General features: G+C 40.2%; 1 protein-coding gene and 1 long non-coding RNA gene across 5 annotated transcripts in view; one reads left to right on the top strand and one right to left on the bottom strand.

Annotated features, from left to right (window-relative positions):
• The window catches only part of LOC111773317 (uncharacterized), a 56863-nt gene extending 47472 nt beyond the window's left edge, over positions 1–9391 (top strand). Inside the window, exons 5-8 of one of the 2 annotated variants that reach the window (XR_011438237.1) lie at positions 775–859; positions 5849–5942; positions 6421–6616; positions 7199–9391. This is a non-coding gene — a long non-coding RNA (uncharacterized lncRNA). The remainder of the gene's footprint in view (positions 1–774; positions 860–5848; positions 5943–6420; positions 6617–7198) is intronic. The other variant, XR_011438238.1, reaches the window with a different exon arrangement.
• EXOC4 (exocyst complex component 4) overlaps positions 1–24510 on the bottom strand; it is a 738285-nt gene that overhangs the window by 18297 nt on the left and 695478 nt on the right. The window lies entirely within an intron of this gene.

The following is a 24510-nucleotide window of genomic DNA, read 5'->3' as shown; positions in this document are numbered from 1 at the left end:
CGCCGTATGTGAGTGCGCAGGGAACTGAACTCAGAAAAATACAACTAAACAAAATCGGGAAATACCTGTAGTGGGGGTAATGACTAGGAAGTGGATAGAAAGAGGCTTCCGGGGTGATTCTAATATTCTCTATTTTTATCTGCATGATGGTTATATGGGTGTATTCACTTTGTAAAAAGTAATCAAGCTGCATAGTTAACATTTGTACAGCTTACTGTATATACGTTATACTTCAATGCAAACATATTACCTTCCTCCTCCCTATCCCAGCAAAAAGAAAGAAAAAAAAAGAGACCAGGCAACAGGCTATGTGTTGGGGTGGGTACTTGGATATATTTTTAACTCAGTTTCATATCCTAACATTAAGACAAATGCTAATTTTATGAACCTTGAAAACATTATGCTAACTAAAAGAAGCTAGTCACAAAAGACCCCAAGTTGTATGATTCCCTTTATATGGTATGTCCAGAATAGGCAAATCCACAGAGACAGAAAGTAGATTAGTGGTTGCCAGGGGTGGGGCTGAGGGAACGGGGAGTGACTGCTAATGAATACAGGGTTTCTTTTTGGGGTGATGAAAATCTTCTAAAATTGGCCAGTGATGACGGCTGCACAACTCTATGACTACACCAAAAGAGCCAATGACTTGCACACTTTAAAAGGGTAAAAGTTCATGCTATGTAAATTATATCTCAATAAAGCTGTTATCAAAAATGCTAATTTTATGAACTAGAACCCTGATTTCTTAACTATACTGAAGATATACATCCACAGCCAATACTGTTGTGAAGATTGATCCATTAATCAAGACATTTGCTGCTGGTCAACGCTCTCCTGTGATATTTGCAAGAAAGATCCTGTAAGCTGACAGATAAGAAACATTTCCACCAGCTCACATGTTCACTAAGTGGCCCTGAAACGTACTAAAGCCATTTCTCAGGGTTCTATACTTTTGTAGGTTCTGTGATCCCCCAGCATCTTTGCACTAAATGCCTTTGAACTCCCTCCATTCTTATATACTATTCTCAACAAAAATTTATGACAACTAATAATGAATAACCCCTACTAGGACAATAAGTTTGAATTGGGAACAATTCTATGTGTCTGATTACAGAGTGACAGAAATGTAATTGAGCCAAAGATTCACTAAAGAGTATATTACTGTTTTTATTAAAGGGAATGATTAGTATTTATTTAACAATTACTATATGCCAGGTACTTTTCCTGATTTCATCCTCATGATTAAGGGTCACAAAGGCTAAAAAGCTAGAGTCCTCTGGCTGGTTAACAAGAGGCAGGTTGAATTCTGCCTACATCATATACTACCCAATCACACCTCCCTCAGATCACGCCAGGAGAGCTCTGAGTTGGGCTGTGGGAAAACAGTTTACACTCAGAATCAAACTTGGGGAGAAAAACGTTTACTCATGATCAAGAGACCTGTTGAGATCATATTTGTGACAGCCCTATGCAAACTGTAAAATGCTATACAAATACACATATCTGGCAAGATTGTATTAATATTATTCTAGCCCGGGTATTGGGTGGGAGAAAAACTAGAAGCTGAGGGGCAGATGACCGCTCACGGGGCGAATGCTGTGCTCACTTACACTAAGAGAAAGTGGGAAATGAAACTTCTTGCCATTATCTGCTCTTTTACGTGGCTGACCTTCAGATCTTTATTCATGGTAATGAGTGACTCTTCAAGGTTGAGTTGAGGCTGTACTAGGGAGGAAGGCAGGGCGGGATGGCCTGTGGTCTCAGCGGGTACAGATTTAAAGAAAAAGTATGTTGATCCTTAATAGGAAAAGTCGAAAGTTATTCAAAAGGCAGCATAAATAGCCCAGGAACCTGAACCGGGTTTTTCACAAATACTGCAAAAGAAGGTGGTAGGAAAGAGCAAAAGGGCTTATTCCCATTTCCTTCACACTTGCTACCTTCAGAATTAGCGTCTCATAATTTCCACTGCTTTCAAAAATCTAGTGAAAACGTTCACAGCGCTTCACATATGGTCTAGTGGGGCTCGGTCAGCACGCAGGATGTAACCTACTGATTACTCTCCTGTGGCCTCAGGGAACTGCTGCTCTCATGACCTGAGCATCAGTGGAGAAACGAAATCAGAGGAAGGTGGTAGAGTGGATTACTTGAGGTTATCCACGAGTCAGAAGTAGAGTTACGATTAAACCCACTCTGCCTGAACCCCCAAGTTGCTGATCTAGTCACTCGACCACACTCCATCATTGTCCAGGCCAGTGCTCCTAACCAAGGTTACCCTAAATACCCTGCTTCAAATCAGCACTGCTGTATTGGAGCTGCAGACACTATGCAGGGCAGTGTGGAAACAGACAAGGAAGAAACAAGTAAGCCTTCGGTCTGTCCTTTCTGCAGTGAGGCTGTTCTGGCCAGTTTCCTGCCTCTTCTCTCCGCACTTCTCAACACTTCGTCTAAATTCACAGGCACAGGAGAGAACTCACCTGCTGTCCAAAATACTCACCTGAGCGTAGCACTCCTCAATATATTATAGTTCGAAAGCAAAGAATGTCCAAGTCTAAGGTGATGCTGGGAGATGTTACACGGTACTTATGAGCCAGGAAAAAACCACTATGCCTGGAGGTCCCTGAATGGCCCAGACCTGGGGTGTCCCGCCCACGCCAGGCTTACACTTCTGTTGAGAATCTGCTTTACTGGCAAACATTTCTAATGTTTTCAAAGAGAAACATTTCAAATGTGGTGGTGAAACAAACATTGGTTTGTGACCCAAATGTTTCTGCAAATGTTTTCTCAGGCTTGGGGATGCAAATGTTTACAAACCATTTGGGCAGGAAAAATGCAGTGATGCGTTTCAGAAATAGTTGCTTGGGGGAAAAAAATCCCAGTGCTACCGAGTGCAGCCAGGATGCCATTAAGAAAATGTCCATGGGTTCTTTTATAGTCCACGTGACATCGCAGACACAATGTGACATCTCAGATGCATCTACTCCAGTCCCTGCCCTGCCGCTAGCTAATTAGTGATCGTGATCCCACCACTTAATCCCATTGTACCTCGGTTTCCGTATGTGGAAAAATAAATAGATTAGACTAGAAAAGATGACATCTAAAAACCATCCCAACCCATGGAGGAGACTTAAGTGGCAGGAGAGGCACATTAATATTATTTCCACTTGCCAGAAAAAGAAATTCAGGCTTGGGGGAATTAGGCCCCAAGTCACACAGCTAATCAGCAGCACAGCTTAAAGCTGCATCTCCTAAACCTGGACTCTTCTATCGCACCACACAGGCTCTCGACAGTTTTTCTGGCTCCCTGGCTTCCTGGGTGCCTCGGTAGTAAACAACGGTGTCCCCAGTCAGAGATGGCCCACATTTGCTATTTGTCCTTTCACTTTCATTTTTTTTCTCCCATGCTTTGTGTCACTCAATCTACATTGAAAAAAGAGGGCTTTTGACAAGAGCATTGAGCACCCTGGGAATGCGGTAGATGTTGCTTTATTTCAGCGCATATTCAATGGAAAGTAATAGTGGCTTCACTATAATAAAGAGCTCTATTGTGCTTTGTAATGAAGATACAAAGCACTTAGTTGAAATCACAGTCTTTTAAACTAATCTGCTTTATATTCTATAGTGGAGACCCAGATACAGGGAATTCAAAGTGATTTCTACAGAATGATTTACTCAAAGTAGCCAGACCTCCGAGTGGGAAGCTCAGTTTTGTCCAGATACTTACCTCTTGGGTCAGGGCTTCTTCTCTTTGCTCTTTTCCTGCCGTGTTTAGGCGGGCACTCTCTGATCTTTCTCAATGTTTATTCTACTTGTGAGTACTGACAGATTTCCCAGTAAAAATCATTACACGTCACATGGTCTCAGTCAGGGTACAGAATCCCACACCATCTACCTCTATAAACACACTCACATGTGCACACCAGAATACAAGACAGCTAGCTCAGGGGGAGGAGACGGAAATGAGGATTTTAAAGCCTTTAAATAAAGATTATAACTGTTATTGGACTCCACAAAGATACAGAGTAATTAAAAAGCTCTTCAAAGAAGGGAATAAGTCCATTAAATCCAGTTAAATAATTTTTCAGAAACATTTCTTGCTGTTTCGTTCTCTCACAATGAACTGGAGGAAGAATATCTCATTTTCCAAATGGGACTTTATGGAGTTTTCAATAAGTCCCCTCAGTACTTATCTAAATTTTTAATTAGTTCTATAATATACTGATGATATCAAGCCTAATTAAATTTATATAGATAAGGCGCAATGAAATTCTAACCAAGTGAGCTGGAAAGCATATATTAAATAGTAAATTTAATGGTTCAAGCTGATAACTACAATTTTATATCAAAAAATTAAATTCAATTTACATGTTGTATTCAAATTGATTTTGAGTGTGCAAATTATTGGAAAAATCTCTTGAATATATCAGTAAAATTGCTAATCCAGCCTGTTTAAATATCAGTTATTAATGTCTGCACTTGCAAATAAGCCACACACATTCGCATTTTTGCCACATATAGTAAAAAATTATCTAAACTTTATACCATTTTATTAAGAATACTAAGTGATTTTTCTTTTGGCTTCATGCATATATTAAGGAGGTAAAGAAATGACTATTGGGCCTAAAGAAGAGAGTCAGCAATTCAATATACAGCAAGGCAAAGACAATAGATATATTTTGCTGACTAAAGCAGTTGATGTTACCCTTTGGAAACAGCAATTACGATGGTAAAATTCTCCCTTGCTTTGGATCAACTAGAATGGAACCATACACAAACAGCTGATGCCATAATCACAGGGAGAGGCAGACATACACCAATTTGGTGGTGTTTACCATCAGTTTTAGGAAGCGGAGGGAAATGCAATGTTATGTTTATCAGAAGGTAAAGGTACATAACAGCTGACTGCATTTCTCAGTTCAGTCAAGGAATACGCTTGGGAAGCTATATTAAACATTCATTTGACTAGTCAGAGAAGGCCCAACCACCTACACCACATAAGTTGATTGATGCACATTTGTAAAAATTTGTGCAGTGATTACTCAGGACCAGCCATTATCTGCTTTCCCCAAAACATACCTCTATTACCCTTGGATTCCATTGGTTGGAAAGCTATCTTTGAAATTATCAAATATTTATCAAATATCCATTATATGTCATGTGTTTGCATTATGGGAGATACAAATAACATGCCAGTGACTTCAGAGAACAGAAAAATGAGTGTCAACTGGAGTAGTCAATCATTCCAGAAACGGGGTGGAAGTGTGATGCATTACGAAGAACAGGAAGCTTAAGAATAAGTCAGAACAGCCAGAACAAAGGCATGGAAGGTGGAGTACATGTAATGAGTTACATGTAAGGAGGACTGTGAGATCAGTGGGAACAGAAGTTTCTGGAATAAATAATGAGAGAAGAAGCTGGCCAGTTAAGAAAGGACAGTTATTAGGAGAACTTCTATTCAAGCCTGAAATGAATAGATGGATGAGGCATAGAGGGTGTCAGAAATTTTTGTTATGTAAAATCTAAGATTAAGGGATAGGGAGTGGAACGAAGGTTCACATTTGGCAGATCTTGAGCCTACTTTTACAGAGAACCAAAACCAAAGTGAATGAATCTGCTACTAATATCTGAAAACTTAGAGGGAGAATTGCTAGGACCAGATAAGGATGATGCAAGATCAACAGGAGCCAAGGATTACCCAGATTTCCTTGGTGAAAAGAGAATGTTGTCAAGTTTAGAAACAGGAACTTGCTTTATGAGAGAAGATGAGCTCTTTTTGAATGTACACTGTTCAATAAAGTGAAAGCCTGTGTATTCAGAGACTCTATCCCCATGGTTTTTCATTCCATTGCAGCAGCTAAGTGAAACATGAATAGCTGGGGAGCGGTGGTGAATTCTGAATGGAGGACTATGATGGAGGGCAGAGAAGAGGGAGACAGTACTACCAGGTCTGGCAAGATTATATCATTTCAGCTTTAGTATGACCACCTGTTTTTATCCCGAACTTTTAATTCAGAATGTTCCAAGGATGAGAGAGCAAATATAGAGGGCCAAAGAGAAGGGATTTAGAATCTCACAGCATCTTTTGAAAATTTGGTAAAATTATGGGCTGTCTTGCCAAAGAAAATTAACACCCACATAAGCATAGATTTTGCATAAAATGTTTGGGTGTTTAGGGACCCCCTGAAGCTCTATCATGCACTCCAAGTTAGGATTATATAGTTTATACTCTAAATATTACACACACAGACACAAAAGACATGCGCGCGCGCACACACACACACACACACAAATATCTATATCTATATAGAGAGAGACTCATCTTTTCTAAACGAACATATACCATTAATTATGTGCATGTTTGTCTGTCTATCAATAGGGCCAAATGTAGCTTGCTTTCACTCACTTCTATTTCTGGTTAATCAGGATCTCTATTCAGACCAGATGGAAGGAAGAGAGCTGGGCAACATAAAAGTGGGTGGATCTTTCTGTGTCACAGCAAGGAAAATGAAGGAAGAACCTCACTATCTGCAGGAGTAGGAACACAGGTTACGGCATTTATCGTGTAGACCTATACATGTATATCTTTTGATGTGCACTTTGAGTGCTTCGAGAGTACTGGGTAAGCAAATGTTCATTTATCTTGATTCTTAAGGTCCTCACCTAGAGCCAGTCAAGCCCTAGAAAGATCTTGGTTCAAACTTATAGCCCAGGGATCTTACAAGAGCCCTGATTATGGCTGATGGTAATATATGCAGATTGAGAGCATCCTGTGGTGTTCCTGTCTGCTTGGTGTAGGCCTCGCATTACTATCTGCAAAGATGCGGGGTATGGGGGCCATGGAGGAGAGCAAAGAAACATAAGGTGAGAAATAGGGAAAGTAGAACAAGAGAGATGAGAAGGCAGAGGTAGGGGAGACAAAGATAGAGAATAAAATTAATGTTTTGCAAGTGATTTCTCAAAAAAGATTAATTTATCCACATAATTTAGCTCAGCACTCCAAGACAATTTAAGAGCTATGTAAAACAAATTAGAGAGGCCAACAACTTCTGAATAACTGACTCCATGCAGTGGTTCCCGAAGAGCGCAAATGTAAATATAGATGCCTGGAGTATCAACACAGCGCTCGGGGAAAATATTTTTATCCACACTGTGTAACGTCTCCTGGAATTAATAGGGCTTAAATCTTTTTATGTGTTCACAGGATCTCCATGGGAGAAGTCTCAGGCTGCTACATCTCAGGCTGCATGTTAAAATCCTAAATCTGACGTGTGAAAGTTCAGCAATGCCAATCCGCCTGGTGCAGATGCCTGGCAGTTGAATGAGTTCAGGCAGTCCCCATCTGCCAGCTATGCTAATTCTTATCCAATCAATATTGCAACTCGTAGCCTCATGCTTCCCAGACCTGCCTCTGAAAATGTGATGTCAGTTCCACTGTGCTGTCCACAGTAGGTGAAGGAGGCAGATATTGCACTGGATTCTGTTCCCATCTTGACCTTTTAAAGATGGATAGTGGAAAGACAAGTTACCTGTTTTAGTTCTGTGTTATTCACAGTGCTAGGCATCTTGAAAAGAACTCCCTAGATTCAGAATCAGGTGGTAAGTAATAAGATGCTGAGGATTACTGTTTTATAACTAGAATACTGGAAATAAAAATATGTGCTTTTTCAAGAATTCCTGGGCTCTAGTTGGGGAATAAGAACCTGTAAAAAGTCAAAAGAAGTCTTCAGTTTATTTTATTGTGGCATTCCGTTCAACAAGCTGTTTGAACCTAAGGCAACTGCTCAAGGGCATTCAGAGCAGAAATGAGAAAGATGATGCCTCCATGTAGGACCAAGAAAGCCCCCAAGGAGGGATGGGGATAACTCACTTCTAAACTGTGCCTAAAATCTTCATGGTAAAGCATACAAAGCCATGGATGCTAAAGCTACAGGAACACTGCTCTGTCTCCGTGCCTTCGTACAGCACGTGTAGAGCAGAAAATCTAACACCAGGATCTCATCTCGATTGATGCCTGTTGTAACTAATTGAGATGATACTTTTGAACCTCTTTGAGCCTCTCCACCAGGGAAAAATACTAGAGAAATTCAATTATTATTGAATTATAATCCTATAATATATTTTATCCATCATCTCATGCTTTTTGATTATCTGAGCCTGATTTCTTTTTATAATTCAAAGCGTTTCACTGAAGAAATAAAGTTACCCTGGTCTCCTTCTGTGAGGAAACCATCCCACTGAAATCCCCTTCAATGGAGCTCCCTAGGACGCGGCTCAGGGCAATGTGGGAGCAGTTTGCAGTCTTTGATTGAGAAAACTTGGTCAAAACCAACTGATATCATCTCCCTTTGGTCTTTATCCTTGCTGCTTTTCATCTCGCCCCTTGTTACTATACTCATGTTTCAAATGAGAATTGAATTCCTCTGCCTTGCCCCCTAATTTGACTCACTTTTCAATAATGTCAACTGACTATCAAACACATAAAAACTGGGAAACCAAGTGCTAGATATCCTTTTGCACGTTGCAATAAGAAGAAAAAGAACTGACAATTGCTGACATCCTCCTTGTATTTATACTAGTAGGTACTTCTGTTTGCAGTTTCATTTAGTCCTTAAAACCACCCTAAAACGTAAACCAATCATTTCCATTTTAGAGATAAGACAACTAAAGTGTTAAAAGGTTAAGGAACTATACTGGAGGTTACGCAGCTACTAATAAGTGGTAGAGGTGGGATTCAACCCTGGTGTGCATTTTCTTTCCACTTTACCAAGTTGCAACACAAGAAAGTTTTGAGAAGAGACATAGAATCCTTCTGTTTATATAGACTCTATATATTATGGAACAGCTATGGATTATCTAAAGAGATGAAGCATCTCTCAGGATCTATGGATTATATACAGCTGTTGAATCAAAGAAAAAATGATTTAGCAGCTCTAAGGATCCTGATTTGATACATAATCAGAAAGAAGGAATCTATTTCTAGATTTCAAGGGAGAATTACTGAACAAGGAAGCTAGGCAGTCACTATGGGTTTTTGTTTTTCTGAATTATGTCTGTAATTGAACTGAGTATAGAGACAACACAGATAACAACTTTCCTTTAATAGGCCTATTGGTATGAATATTTATCAATTGAGAGAGATGAGATTAACAGTTGTCATGCCTAAGTCTTAGGTTCATGCTGAGATACAAATTGCCATTTCCAGGGACCTTCAGCCAAGTCAAGTCGGCTGAAGAGAGGCTGCAAGAAGGCAGCTGTCCATTTCTGTTGCCAGGGACTGGTTTAGAGGAGGGTGTGTGATACAACCTGGGCCGGTAAGACACGAGAGGAAGTCTGCAGAGGGACTGCTGGGAAATGCTTCCGTGTTGACAAAAATAAAGCACAGAAAGAGAAACAGTCTTTTTCCACTGGTTTTTGTGATGCTTGGAAATGCAGGAACCACCCTGGGACTGCAGAGTGGGATCTGGAGGAGGAAGCCAAAACACCTTGAGGAAGGAAGAGCAGAGAGCTGGCAAGAACCTGCGTTCTTAAGGACATCATTGGGCCACTGAATTAGCCAACCTTCCAGCCACTCTAGCTTGGGACTTCACATTATGCGAAATAAAACATTAAAAAAAAAGTGTTTTAAGTCACTTAAGTGAGGGTTTTCTGCTACAGGCAGTCAAAAGTATCCTAATAGATAAATTTCCTGATGTGAAAGATAAAGATACGGCTTACCTGTAATACATCTCTCCTCTCCCTAGTATTTTATTATGTTAGTGTGAAAATGCTGTTCTTCATAATTTAAATAACCTATCTAAACCACTGTTTTTACTTCCACTAATCTGCCTGCCCCCACATTTTAGGATGAAGCTATGAATTTCCCTTTTTTAAAACTTTCTTCCTCCCTCTACTGTCTACCCACTGCCCTCCACTCTGACCCCATCTTCCATTCTTCCATTTTCTCTCGGCTGCATTGTCACTTTTGCCAGTACTGTCCTGAAAACACAATCAAGTCTGCCATGCTTTGTCTGCATGATGATTCATGAAAAACAATAAAAAGTATTTCCATCAATGTGTGTGTGCTAAGTAGTGTTCAGTGCGAGGTGCAATACTGTGTAAAGGATTACATTTCCTTCTCCATCAGTCAGTCATAACTGGTGGGCCTCTCAAGGAGGATGCTTCTGGAAGTTTGCTTTGTATTTGGACCATGAATTTCTTGTATGGTTATTTTTTTCCTGGAAATTTCTGATTGACTTTTGTTTTTTTTACATTGTTTGTATTTATCATACCTTAAATTTTTTTTTTAACTTCTTAATCATACTATTCATTTTCTTGAGTCCTTTTCCCTCCAGAGACCTTCTGCCGAGGGTGTAGAATCCTGTCACTCCAACTTGGATTAGTTCTTCTCTAAGACTGCTTCACAGTGGCCCTTTCACCATTTTTTCTGAGTGGGATCAAGTGTTTTCTAGATGCTACGTTTTCTAATTTTTTGGTTTATTTACTTGCTTTGCTTGAATACATCCTCAATTACTTCCCTAGGAAGAAGAGCATGAGAAATAAACTTTCCGAATCCTTATAAATCTGAAAATGTCCTTTTCTTGCCCTTAGAATTGGCTGACACACTCTTTGGATACATAATTCTAGGTTGAAATCACTCTTCCTCAGAGCTGAGAAGACATTGCTTCGTTATTTCCTAGCACTTAGTGCTATTGATCACAAGTCTGACGCCAGCTGACTTTTTTTTCTCTCTCTCTCTGAAGCTTTTAGTAACTTTTCTTCTGGCATTCTGCAAATTCATGAGGCTGTGTTTAGGTGAGGCTTTTTTTCACTCTCTGCCCTGGCACCCAGTAGACTCTTTTACTATGATGACGAGGGCCCTTTCTCAGTTTTAGAAAAGCATTTCTACTAATTCTTCATTTATTCTGGGCCTCCAACATCCGCACCAGAAGCGTTGACTTCCGGGTAAATATTTTCTAAGATGGCTCTTTGAGGAATACATTCTGGATGCCAGCATTTTCTTCTCTCTTTTCTTGGGACTAGAAATCTAGAGGACTAGCATCTAGCTGGATGCTAGACCTCTAAGAATTGGTAGGCTCATGTTCCTAAAAAGCTGCTTCTCTTAGTGGAGAGGAGTTCTGCCTGGGAGTGTTATGTGGGTGGTACAGAAAGTGCTAACAGGTAGGTTTCTCTTTAGGGTGAGCAAGTGGGGTGCCAACTGCCAGGCTGGGAACCTCTTTCATCAATGCTACAATGAGGAGGGTTTTATTCTGGGCCTCCAACATCCGCACCAGAAGCGTTGACTTCCGGGTAAATATTTTCTAAGATGGCTCTTTGAGGAATACATTCTGGATGCCAGCATTTTGAAGAGGTGAATAAAACAGTGCTATATGATAAATTTTCACATCTATAAAATTTTCATTAATCCCTCTGTTTTCAGTTTCTCTTGGCATTCTCACTCTTTTTTTTTTTTGAACGGTTGATTATGAGCCTGGAACGTCTCCAAAACGCTCACTGCACATTCCAGACTGAGGCTTTTCCTCAATGGTTTATCTGTTAACTGTTCCCATCTTCTTCCCATCTTCCAGAAATCTCCTGGCATCTTTTGTTCACTGGTAAATCCCTCCTATTCTTTCTCAGTTGTGGATTTAATCCTTTTTATTTCTCTATGAAAGTACAGTAGTTGGGTCTGTCATCTTGAACTTTACATATTATTTAAACCTTGCAAGCTCTGTTAAAAATCCTGGAGATGACGCAGAACATTTGAAAATAACTTCTAATGCATGGCACTGAAACTCAGTGTACTATCAGGGAGGAGCACGGTATTGCTTATTTGGGGTACCTAAGCAGGCACACAGTGAGGAAGAAGCTGCCGAAGCTGTCCACCACGCTTAGACAGAACAGTTTTCAAACTGCTGTCATCTCCGGAAACAAATAAAGAAGAGAGATGCTGGGCTCTAATGTGCTGACTCTTAAAAGTACAGGATGCTTTGAGTCCCTAGGTCCAGTCTCACTGAGAGGCCCAGCTGCTTCCACAGGTAGCAAGGGGACTGTCATACTCCATTCACCAGCAAAGTCACCCAGCTCAGAGCTGGGCTGGTCCCAGCTGGCGTCACTGCTGCGAGGGTGGTGATGAGAGTAGCAGTAAAGGGTGTCAGATGGTTCTGAGCCTGGGGTGGCGAACAGCTTCTGCACCTTGATATGGCATGGAGAGGTGTCAATCGGTCCCATTAGCAGCAGGAACACAGTGGCAGGGGCAACAGCTTGTATGTGATGGTGATGACAGCAGCGACATTAAGAACAGGCTGGCAGCTGCCACAGACAGCAGAGTAGCAGCCGCTGGACAGTGACAGCAGCTACAACTGCAGGAGAAAGTGGTGACAGACTTATGCCACAAATACCTAACACTTTAATGTAATATGTTGAAAATTGCTTTCAATATACGGAATATTGCTTTCTAGGTAATGTGGTTATAAGATAAGACTTCAGTTTGCTTAAAGATGCTTATGACAAGGGGCCTCTTCCTAACACCATGGTCAGAGGACCTTACAAAGAGCCTTTGTCACCATCTCTGTATCACTGATTCTGAATTTCAGCTTCCAAGGGGTTAATTTGTTTCTAAAAAGACTAGTATTTCCAGGAGGACTGTACTCTTTGTTGTCATCAGGTGGCAATAAAGAGTCATAATTTATAATTCCAGATCATTCAGGTTACTAGGGAAATCAGACATTTAGTATTTTAAAATACAACTTTGTAACTAACTCACCGTCTGCTTATTAAAACAATCTGAACCGAGAGATTCAGTAACAAATGAAAGCTTAGAGAAGAAAAATCTTCATTGCAAATACAAAACAAAAGAATTCCCTTGAATTTCTTTAGCTGTTCTTAACTTAATGGATCTATAATGGAGTCTCAGATTCACTTGCACAGAAGTTTCTTTCCCTTCATTAGATGCATCTATTTTAACTTTGGAATTGCTATTTCTTCAGCAGCTTATCGCAGCATAGCTCCTTTCTATAATAGGAATGTCTTCCTCCAGCTGGGTTGCAAATGTGTGTCAGATTTTGAAGTAGAAATACCTGTTTCTATCCTCCCAAGTGTAATCTACTCTTTCTCTAGCTGGAAGTTCTTTAGTCCTAATTAGCTCCATAATCAACTCTTAATAATGATTTAAAAAATCACCAGGACTACTAAAACATTCCCTTACTTCCAGAGGCAGTGTTACAAACTTTGTGTCTGTCTCTCCTCAACCACAGAAAGTTTTTCCCTTTTGGGGTTGGGATGGGGAGGCGGGAGGGGAGGGGGGAGAGAGAAAGAGAGAGCTCCCTGCCATTCTTTATCACTACTCTCAATTTTTGTTCCTATTAGATTTTTTTAAAAAACAGCTTTATTAAGATATAATTCACATACCATTTAATTCACCCATTTAAAGAGTACAAGTCAATGGTTTCTAACATCTTCATAGATATGTGCAACCATCACTGCAGTCAACTTAGAACATTTTCATCATCTCAAAAGAAACTGTACCCTTTAGCCATCACTGCCCTGTCTCCCTGCTCCCCACCTAGCCCTAGGCAACCGCTTACCTACTTTCTGCCTCTGTAGATTTCCCCGTTCTGGACTTTCATATGAATGGAATCATATGATCTTTTGTGACTGGCTTTTTTCACTTAGCATAATGTTTTCAAGATTCATTCATATTGTCGCATGTATCAGTACTTCACTCTTTTATGGCCAAATCATAGTCCACTGTATGGATATACCACATTTGTTTATCCATTCAACCAATGATGGACATATGGGTTGTTTCTATCTTTTAGTTATTATGAATAATGCTCCTATAAACATTTGTGTATAAGTTTCTGTGTGAACAAATGGTTTTCATTTCCCTTGGGTATAGACCTAGGGGTGAATCTTATGAGGTTTTAACATCCTTTCTTATCTTAATCCTCTCCCTCTTAAGTCTTATCACACTGAACTGCTCACATTACTGAGTCCAGCCTGCTCCACTATGTACAAGCAGGAACTGCATCTTCACCTTTGAAGCTCCAGGAATGGTCAGCTCTCACGTACGTTCAGTAACTATTTGATGAATGAATGAATGACCCTTGCCAATTTGTCACAACCACCTCAAGCAACTGGCTTCTTTAGGAAATGCTTCAGATACTGAAACAGTTTAAATTATAAGTTTTTGTGCTTTACATGGCTTTATTCATTAAGGAAATCAGTGGTAAGAAGCTCCCAATGGTAGATGGTTCCAAAGATGTATAAGAACCTGAGAACAGGCTGCTGTAAAAGGACCACCAAGGTGCTAAAGTGAGACAGACATGTAATGTACGATAAACAACAAAGACATTAAGCAACGTATTTTGGATAATGAGAATATGTCATCCCTCAACGTAAGAAAGATTACCCATTGGATTTGCCATGTCTTGGTCTAGACAAGGTCTTTCCTTTATCAAAGTAAGAGAAAACCACCTAGGTAGGTTTCCCATGCTCAAGAGTTCTGCTTTGCCCTGCTCCCTCCTAACTGCCTAGAAATCCCTGGGGTCTGAGGGTCCTCTCATGTCTAATCACCAGATATGGCTATGTAACTGAGAATGTTCTTTCAAGGCAGATGGCAGATGTCTAAATTAGACTAGATTCCTCTCAGGGAGAAAGTAAGAATTTGAAGGTTTTGTGTAAGTGACCCTAACACTAAACCTCAGCTCTCCTCCAAATTGGTCAGATATATAGATTCTCTCTGTCTATCTGGCACTTTAAGGGTACTTCTCTACATTATCATCATGAACTCTGTGGCTCCGGAGAAGAACCCGTATACCCTGTGGAGAGATCTTCATCAGAGGCAGAAAACTAGCACCCGGTCCAGCATTTAACAAAGTAATGACCTTCATCTTCCAAGTCTGGGCCACTGCACTGTGCCTACTGGAACAGGAGTCCAGCTGCCCTCCACACTGGTGCTCATCTGAGAAGTCCAGGTGCTTCTGCTAAAGATTTGACTTTCTGTTCCTTAGTAGCAGGAGAAGTCTCCCCGGACAATATCTTCCTCTCACATAATCATAGTTCTTATATTTTGTTTTGACTTAGAGTTTAGTAGATTTTTGATAGTAATTAATTGTGTTATTTCTACTTCAATTTACCTAAGAAAAAAGATTCAAATTGATGTGGGCAGAGCAGATATTTATGTAGAGAGAATATGGCAATATCAATATCAAAAGCTAATAAAACTAATAATCTTTCTGTATGTACTTAGTAACAAGGACAGGAGTATGTATAGACAGTGAACAGCAGTCATAATTATTAGCACACAGTAATTTCTGTTTATAAAGCAGTGTTCAGCAGCAATATTATTCTAGTCTCAGACAAGCAAATATTATGCGGAGGGGGGTCAACAAGAGAGCCTCAGGGTTGTATCAGAAACTGGGAGAGGAGGTTCAAACCACACACGATGCCCCTTCTCCCCGGGACACCTGTCATCGCCCTAGGGCATCACTGTATCTAAGGTGAATGTGAACTATGAGAGCTTCTGACATCAGCCTGCAGGAGGCATCAACCAAGATCTCCATGAGGGAGCCCTGAACAGGGAGTTAGGAAATCTGGGTTCTAGTCCCATCAGGCTCATTCACTGGCCAGTTATTCCATCTCTCTGAGCCAGTTTCCTGCCAGTTAAAGAAACGGGCGAGAGGAAGGGGTCCTATCTAATGAAGATTTTCTAGGTTTCCAGGAAGAATATGATCTAAGTAATCCAAGAGCCAATTAGGACTCTTCTTACCGAATTCTAAACTTTTCCTCTGCCCTCTCCTGCTTTCTTCTTTCACCAGTCTTATGGAAACTGTAGTCAGTTTAGCCAGTTCAGCTTTTGCTACCTCTCTCCTCATACTCTCAGTTCTCTTTCACCGTTTTTCAGAGAGAGGGAGAGCGCAAGCGAGCGAGCTGGGCTCCCTTTCCTTTCCTCCTTAGCATACAGAGAGAGGAGCTAAATTAATTCACATTCATGGAAACCTTCAGCTTCACAGGCGGACCATAAATACAGAAATGCAGATTACTATTATTTCTGGTAATTTCAGCATCGATTGTTAATCAAAATGACAGAGGACAACAAATGAATACATATTTTAAAAAGGCTTTTCTTTTCCTTTGATAGCAATCACCTTGGAAGTTTTATTTTTGTATGAGCCCCTTAAACACTTAAAACACCCTCTTGTCACAGCCAGGGTTAAAAAAAAAATTCTTCGTTGGAACCAGCTAAATCTGACATGATATAGTACAACATACTGTAGTAACCAAACTCTCGGTTTTCTTTTGTTTTGTTTTGTTTTTGTTTTTGAGAAAGATTAGCCCTGAGCTAATATCTGCTGCCAATCCTCTTGTTTTTGCTGAGGAAGACTGGCCCTGAGCTAACATCGGTGCCCATCTTCCTCTACTTTATACGTGGGACACCTACCACAGCATGGTGTGCCAAGTGATGCTATGTCTGCACCCGGGATCCGAACCGGCCAACCCGGGGTGGCTGAAGTGGAATGTGCACACTTACCCGCTGCGCCATGGGCCGGCCCCCAAACTCTCGATTTTCTTTTTTTTTTTTATTGAGTTAATGATAGGTTACAATCTTGTGTGATTTCAGTTGTACATTAATGTTTGTCATTTGTGTTGTAGGTGCACCATTTCACCCTTTGTGCCTACCCCACACTCCACCTTTCCCCTGGTAGCCACTAATCTGTTCTCTTCGTCCACATTTTTAAATTCCTCATATGAGTGGAGTCATACACAGATTATCCTTCTCTAACTGCTTATTTCACTTAACATAATTCCCTCAAGGTCCATCCATGTTATTGCAAATGGGATGATTTTGTTCTGTTTTGCAGCTGAGTGGTATTCCATTGTATATATGTACCACATCTTCTTTATCCATTCGTCTGTTGATGGGCACTTAGGTTGCTTCCATGTCTTGGCTATTGTAAATAACGCTGCAATGAACATTGGGGTACATAGGACTTTTGGGATTGCTGACTTCAGGCTCTTTGGATAGATACCCAGTAGTGGAATGGCTGGATTGTATGGTAGTTCTATTTTTAATTTTTTGAGGGATCTCCATACTGTTTTCCATAGTGGCTGGGCTAGTTTGCATTCCCACCAGCAGTGTATGAGGGTTCCATTCTCTCCACAACCTCTCCAACATTTGTTACTATTAGATTTAGATATTTTTGTCATTCTAATGGGTGTAAGGTGATATCTCAGTGTAGTTTTGATTTGCATTTCCCTGATGATGAGCGATGATGAGCATCTTTTCATGTGCCTATTAGCCATCCGTATATCTTCTTTGGAGAAATGTCTGTTCAGAAACTCTCAATTTTCTTAAAGGTGTAGTTTAAGGAGAACAGCAGCATCCAAAAAGTATACTTTGTCACCTGTTCCCTTTTTAATAGCATTTGGTTCTTGAGAAAGTAACCTTTCCTCTGTCTATAATATCCTCCTTCCTTTCAAATCTCACCTCCCTCGAAGTACAGCTCGAAAACTGCTTCTTCTACATTTTTCTCTGATTATTTTAATCCACTCTGGACAGTGTCCTAGCAGCACCTCTACTTAACTCTTTCCATAAAAATGCCTTTCCATGAAATAATTTTTTAAAGGTCTATCTTCTTTGGCACACAGTAAACTCAGTACTTTATTGTCTGTGGGACTTATTGCTTAAATTTTATTCATTCAGCAAACTGCTATTGGGTGTGGTAGTTATCTCTTGTTTTTGTTTATCCAGCATCCATCCCCCTTCTTTTGGTAACAGAATATTTCCTTTTCTCCAGAACATGTTCTATGAGGTCCAGGTTTGGCTGATCAACCCTTCCCAATAAGTGTGGACACAATGATGTGGCATGTCCAGGTAGAATGCTCCATTCTTCTCGGTCATAGCAATTGGCCTGGAGATGGATAGGGCCCATCAGAGTCCCTCTATGTGATACGCTGCAGGTATTTTAGAAGACAGAGAGTCTCTCCTTCCCTAAGATTTCCAGCTATGAGTATGCTATAAGTTTAGGGCTATTATTTTGTCACACGGGGAGATAGGTTATGTAATAATAAAGCCAAGCAGATGCAGACAGAATTGGGAGTTTCAGGGGAAAAAAAAACCTGAGTCCTGCTGATACGGTTAGAGACCTTGGACAAAACCAAGTATAAAACCAATTACCCCTTGAATATCCCAGTTTCATGATTTAATAAATTTCCTTTTTTGGCTTAAGCTAGTTTGGATTTGGTTTCTGCTCCTTGCAACTGAAAGAATCCTGACAAATACACTAGATGTCTGCTGAACCAGGCACTGAGCATCTACTCTACGGCCTGAAGTTCAGATATAGTGGTAGCTAAATTCCAAAGATAACCCCTAATGAACCATGCCTACTGTTATTCATGCTTTTGTGTAATCCCCTACTAAACTAAATCTGGGCTTGCCCAGTGACTTCCTTTAACTAATAGAATGTGGCAGAAGTGATACTGTGCCAGTCTTGGGTCTAGGTCTTAAAAAACATTCATGCTTTTGGGATCCCTAAGTCACCATGTAAGAAGTATGACTCTCCTGATGGAGAAACCACATGGAAAAGCTATGTGGAAGGCGGAATTTCTGAGACTACATGGAGAGAGAGAAAGAGAGGGACAGACAGAAGGACCTAGCCATCTCTGTGTCTCAGCTGAGCCTAACTTTCCAGTTCTCCCCACCAAGTCACCAGACATATGAGGTTGCCATCTCGGATATTCTAGCACCAGTCGCCATCAGATTACAGCCATGTGAGAGACCTCAAGTCAGTCCACCAGAAGAAGCATAAATTGAGCCTCAGACAATCTGCTAAAGCAAGAGAACTAACATAACAATTGTTGTTCTTGGTTCTAAGTTTTGCGATGATTTACTATACAGCAATAGATAATGAAAACAAATGTATAGATCCCATAAGTAAGTTTTCACAGCTATGGGGAGCCAAGCTTCAAGGCATGCAATCTAGCCAATTTTGCTTTCTTTTTATAAAATTAAAATTCTTGATAGATATTTAAGTATTCTATATAATGACCAAAATAAAGAGATATGATGTAACTTTGTATTAAAACTTTAATAGTAATGAGTCATAATCAAATCAAAGTTTAAGTCAAAATTTCAATAGTAATGAGTAATAATCTAAGACTCCGAGCTTTGCTGAGGATTGGCAAAATTAAAAGCTAAAATTGACTAGATTCACTAGATTTTACTAGGTATGTATGTAACAGTCAAGTTCTAAGTTACAGAGAAGGAATTATTGAAAGGACACTGGGTAACTCATAGATGAGCCAGGAAGACTGGAGAATCAGGCTTGGAAAGTGAGCACGAATAAACAAAGCTAGGCAGCAGCTGGGATCATGGCCAGAATCACTCTTCAAAGACAGGTTCATGAAGATACCACCACTGCTGCTGCTGAACAGAACACCAAGTCTTGCTCTGCTGCCAGCAGAACTGGATGGTGACCACGCCATGGCCACTGCTGCAGCAGCTACCCTAGGTAACCGGAAGTTGCCACTGCTGCTGTTAGCATCTCACAATATTTTCCATTACCCCCATACTTGGAGTCCCTAGCTCCCCGATCAGAGACTGGAGTAGGTACATCTGATTGATCCAGCCTGGCTTAGGTTCCCATACAGTAAGTAAGCCTGGACTTTGTGTTTTTATGATGGAAGGTGGGCTCTGCCTCCCTCCAAGACCATACTGTGAGAATTCTCTAAGCGCAGAAAGAGATTTAGAAACTAGGTAGTCAATAAATGACAAATAATAATATATCACTAAGTTAATTTTTCTTTTAAAATGACTGGATTTTCTATTGATAGAACAAAAAGATGTAGTTTCTTACTTTCCCTTCCTGTCTGAATATTTTAAATTCATTTGGAAAACACATAGTACCTTCTTAAAAGCTATTTTTTACGACAACATAGAACAGTTGTTGAGGTATTGTCCCAGTACTTTCTACGTAGTAACTCATTTTTTAAAATATTTTTTTCTCTTTCCTTTTTTACCCCTTTTTTTTTTTTTGGTGAGGAAGATTGTCCCTGGGCTAACATCTGTTGCCAATCTTTCTCTTTTTGCTTGAGGAAGATTGTTGCCGAGCTAACATTTGTGCCAATCTTCCTCTATTTTGTATGTGTGACGCTGCCACAGTGTGCCTTGATGAACGGTGTGTAGGTCTGGGCCTGGGATCTGAACCCGCAAACCCCAATCCCCAGGCTGCTGAAGCAGAGTGCACGAACTTAACCACTACACCACAGAGGTGGCCTCAGTAACTCATTTTTTTTAACTGAGGTAAAATCAGTATATAGCATTATATGTTTCAGGTGTACCACATTATAATTTGATATCTGTATGTGCTACAAAGTGACTACCATGAAAAGTCTGGTTACCATCTATCACCATATGATTCACCCCCTTCACCCATTTTGCCCACCCCCAAAACTCCTTCCACCAATCTGATCTCTGTATCTAAGAGTTTGCTTTGGTTTTGTAATGTTTTTGAGATTCCACATATGAGTGAAATCACACGGTATTTGTCTTAAAAGCCATTATAATACAATTTCATCAGTCATTGTATTACCATCATATGTAGGCATTCTGCTGATACTTTGGGAATTGAGGTTTGCCCTTGGCAGTGGCCCCAGTCTCCCTGTGCTGTCTGGTCCGGCCTCCCTCCCTGACCTCCCAGCCACATCTCCCTGAGGCCCTCCAGCCCTTTCTGCCTCTGTTGGGTTCATCCATGACTGTGATCATTCCTAGACAGGCCTTAGGTGCTGTGCTAAAATCCTTTCTCATTATCTTTTTGGTCTTCTTTTGTTTATCCCTGCAGGCCTACAAAACAACATCTCCTTTCAAATTCTCTCAGGGAAGATAAAAAATTGTTACCCCTCCTTCAAGCCCTTTCAAGTAGGAACACCCTGTCATCACCGTTTAATAGAGTCTATAAAAACACTGAGGCTGTGGTATATCTTCTTGAAATACTAATGCATTACATTGTCATAAGCCATATAGCACAATAGCTAAAATGCAGATAGACCTGGCTTTGAATCATGGTCCTGTCATTTGCTAGTTGTATAGACCTTGGGTTACTTAATGTTTCAGAGACTTAATTTTCCCATTTATAAAATGAAAATGCTAATACCTAAGCACACTAGGTTATTATAAGGAATTAATAAGATCATGTATATAAATCACATAAGTAGAATGCCTTATATAAAGTGTTTATTCAATACATAGTACTTATCAGTAATAATATTAACAATAAAATAATAAAAAATAATTATTTTAAGCAATTTGTTGTTACCACCTAGTCTTACTTATATGTGGAAAAATAACTTGCTATGGCAGAATTATAGAGATATAAAAACTCCATGATGCAGCATGAAAAGAAAATGAGGGGTTACAGTTAATCAAATATTCTGTCTTATACTAATATATCATATTGAGTCACCAATTTTTCAAAGACGGAATACAGTAAAACACATGTAATGCAAAAACGACACTAAATGCAGTAGTATTCTTTGATGATGGACAGGATCTTCCAGTCTCGGGGCAAACACTATGAACCCCAATTATCATTGCAATGAAAAAGCACAATAGTCCCAGTCAGTATGATTTTCTATGCAGAAGAATTATTGATAACCAATTCTTACTGTTCTTCTATTTTGTTCTAAATATAAACAACAGTTCAAAGAAAGAGATTAATATTGGAAAGGGCAAAACAAACATTGTTCAAAGTGAGGGATAGCTTAATCTAGGAGATTAAGCAAATCTTTGAAGTTAGGACTTATAATGGCTCATTGATCAGGAATGGACAAGACAGATTAGGCAGGATAAAAAAACTTAACTATTTGAGTTAAAGAAATGTGAACATGTATAGTTCATTTTGTTGTTGTTGTTGTTGAGGAAGATTCGCCCTGAGCTAGCATCTGTGTCAATCTTCCTTTATTTCATATGTGGGACGCTGCCACAGCATGGCTCATGAGTGGTGTAGGTCCGTGCCCAGGATCTGAACCCATAAACTCAGGCTGCTGAAGTGGATGGAGCGTGCCGAACTTAACCATTAGGCCACAGGGCCAGCCCTGCAGTTCATATTTTTAGGGGTGAGTCAGCCTTAGTGCAGAACAGCAGGATACCTATGTGTGATAATATGTCATGCTGGTCAGTACATAGTCCCCACATTGTAGCTGTCTGGGTGAGGATTCCTTTTAAGACAGTTGCCCAAAGGAAATCTCTCTCTCTTTCTACAGGTGGGCTAACACAGAGGTTGGTATTATCCAACCAGATCTGTACAGGTCCTATCAGAAGAAAGGGACCTCAGAAAAGAAGATGCAGGTTTTAATGGAAAACTGCATTTTTTTTTAAACTTTAAAAAGGGGAAAAGAGTTATTAGAGGCTCTTTAGCTTCAGGGCCCGTAATGTACACAGATGGCATTGGTGAGAAGGAGCCTCAAAATGCCCGAGAGCACATTCTTCTCTCTGCACAACAAACAGGAAAGATTTAAGGCTCATTAGAGGAGCTGGCAAATAGCTGATAGCCAATAGCTACAAAACTGAACTAAGGCAATCAGCTGCCCGGCAGACACACGCTTCCGTGTTCAAATGATAGTTATGTGTCATTATCATTTCAACACTTTCATCCCTGGAGAACTAGGAAACCAAGAAAGGAAAAAAAAGCAAAATTTCTGAAAACTGAAAAGTAAAAATTCTCCTATGCTGTATAATTAAAGTTAACAAAAGACACAGACCGACTGCCACATACATGGAGCGGAGAGAAGCTGAAACTTCCAATGACTGATTTACCACAGCAAGTAATTACTTTATGTTTTTCACAAACATTTGAAACCTATTATTACTTTCACAGCGGCACACATCAACAGAAGACTGTTGTCACCTAAGGGAGAAATGGGGAACTGGGCTGTAATTAATTTCTGGTCGAATATATCATGAAGCCTTTAATGTTGCCAATAAAATGCTCCAGCCACTAAAAATCCCCAACCTCTCCCTCCCTTCTCTGTCCCCAGTACCCCAAAATGTTCAATCAGCGTCTCTGGGAAACAGATTGCCAAAAGGCGAATGAGATGCAGTGTTAATGCCTGCCGCAAAGTCGAGGCCATCGATCCACTCCTTCCCCTGACCCGTCTATCAAGAGAGAGAAGTCAATCAAGAGCTAGCCTCTCCTCCCCCTCCTTGTTTTTTTCCCTCATTTGACTCCATCTCCAACTGAGACAAAAAGAAGGTGTACAATTCTTTGGAGGAATTTGAACATGTAGATGCGAGGCAACGGAAATCATTATGGCAGCAACTGAAGCCTATATCTTTAAAGGTTAGAACACAAAGATTAAGAGTGCCTCCAGGAAAAAGTGAAATGGCTGATCTGAATAAAACCTTTCCATCAGGTGGAAGCCACAGCACAGCAAAGGAGATGAAGAACTACAGTCGATGTGACATTTATATTTTTGAGTACCTGCATGTTTATTTTTTGAATTATTGTTCAGAGCCTTCTAAGACCTTTATAGGTCATGCAAAAGCAGTAGCCAGCTTCTATCTCTGTCTGTCTTACTCTCCAGTATGTGTGGTAAGCAAATGCCACAACCACGATCTTGACTATGAAAAGAAACAGGCCCACAGTACTTCTTTCTTCATTCATCCATTCATACACACATGCATTAGTCTGTCCACCAGTCAATAAATATTAAAGTGCCTGTTATGTACTGTATATCTCAGAAATCATTACAGTATCTTTATGGAGTTGGTTTAAAGTTAGTTTCTTTCCTTTTAAAAACTTCTGTGAACTAAGAAAGACAAACACCAGATGATTTCACTCATATGTGGAATATAAACAAACAGATGGACAAAGAAAACAGTTCAGTGGTTACCAAGGGAAGGGGGGTGGGGGGTGGGAACAGGGGGTGAAGGGGAGCACCTATGTGGTGACAGACAAGAAATAATGTACAACTGAAATTTCACAATAATGTAAACTATTATGAACTCAAAAAAAAAAAAAGAAAAAAACTTCTGTGATAGTCTCTTTGGAGAGCTAGGGGTCAAGATGGAGCTCTAGACCTCTGAACCCCATTACCAGCTCTCTCATGGAGCTCTGGACAAGTCCTATCTGCAAGAGACCCTAGGGCTGATCTTTTGTCAAACCCTTTATTTTGTAGATGAGGGAACCTTGGCCGAAAGAGCTGGAGTGACTTGCTCCAGTTTATGCAATTATGGGTTGAATTTATTTATTGGCCCACCCACTAGATAAATGAAATATCATTTAGTTCACCCCCAAATTTTCAAGAACACAACTTAACTCTGCCTCCAAATAATAATGGTGACTGCCTTGGGGGATAGATTTAATGATGGTTCAACTTAATCCAGAAAAGTGTTTTCTGGTAATTTTTATTCTCACTGCCTCCAGCAGGAGAGAAAAAGAGAAAGGGGAAATAAAGAGATTAAGAGGCTGAGAGAAAAATGGCCTGGATGTTGTATGAGTCTCAAAGAACATGAGGTTAGGCCAGTATTTCTCCAAG

Source organism: Equus caballus, chromosome 4 (assembly GCF_041296265.1).
Source record: "Equus caballus isolate H_3958 breed thoroughbred chromosome 4, TB-T2T, whole genome shotgun sequence".
In the NCBI taxonomy this organism is placed as follows: Eukaryota; Metazoa; Chordata; class Mammalia; order Perissodactyla; family Equidae; genus Equus; species Equus caballus.
Note: the sequence above shows the minus strand (reverse complement) of the source record. Positions and strands in the feature narration are given on the sequence as shown.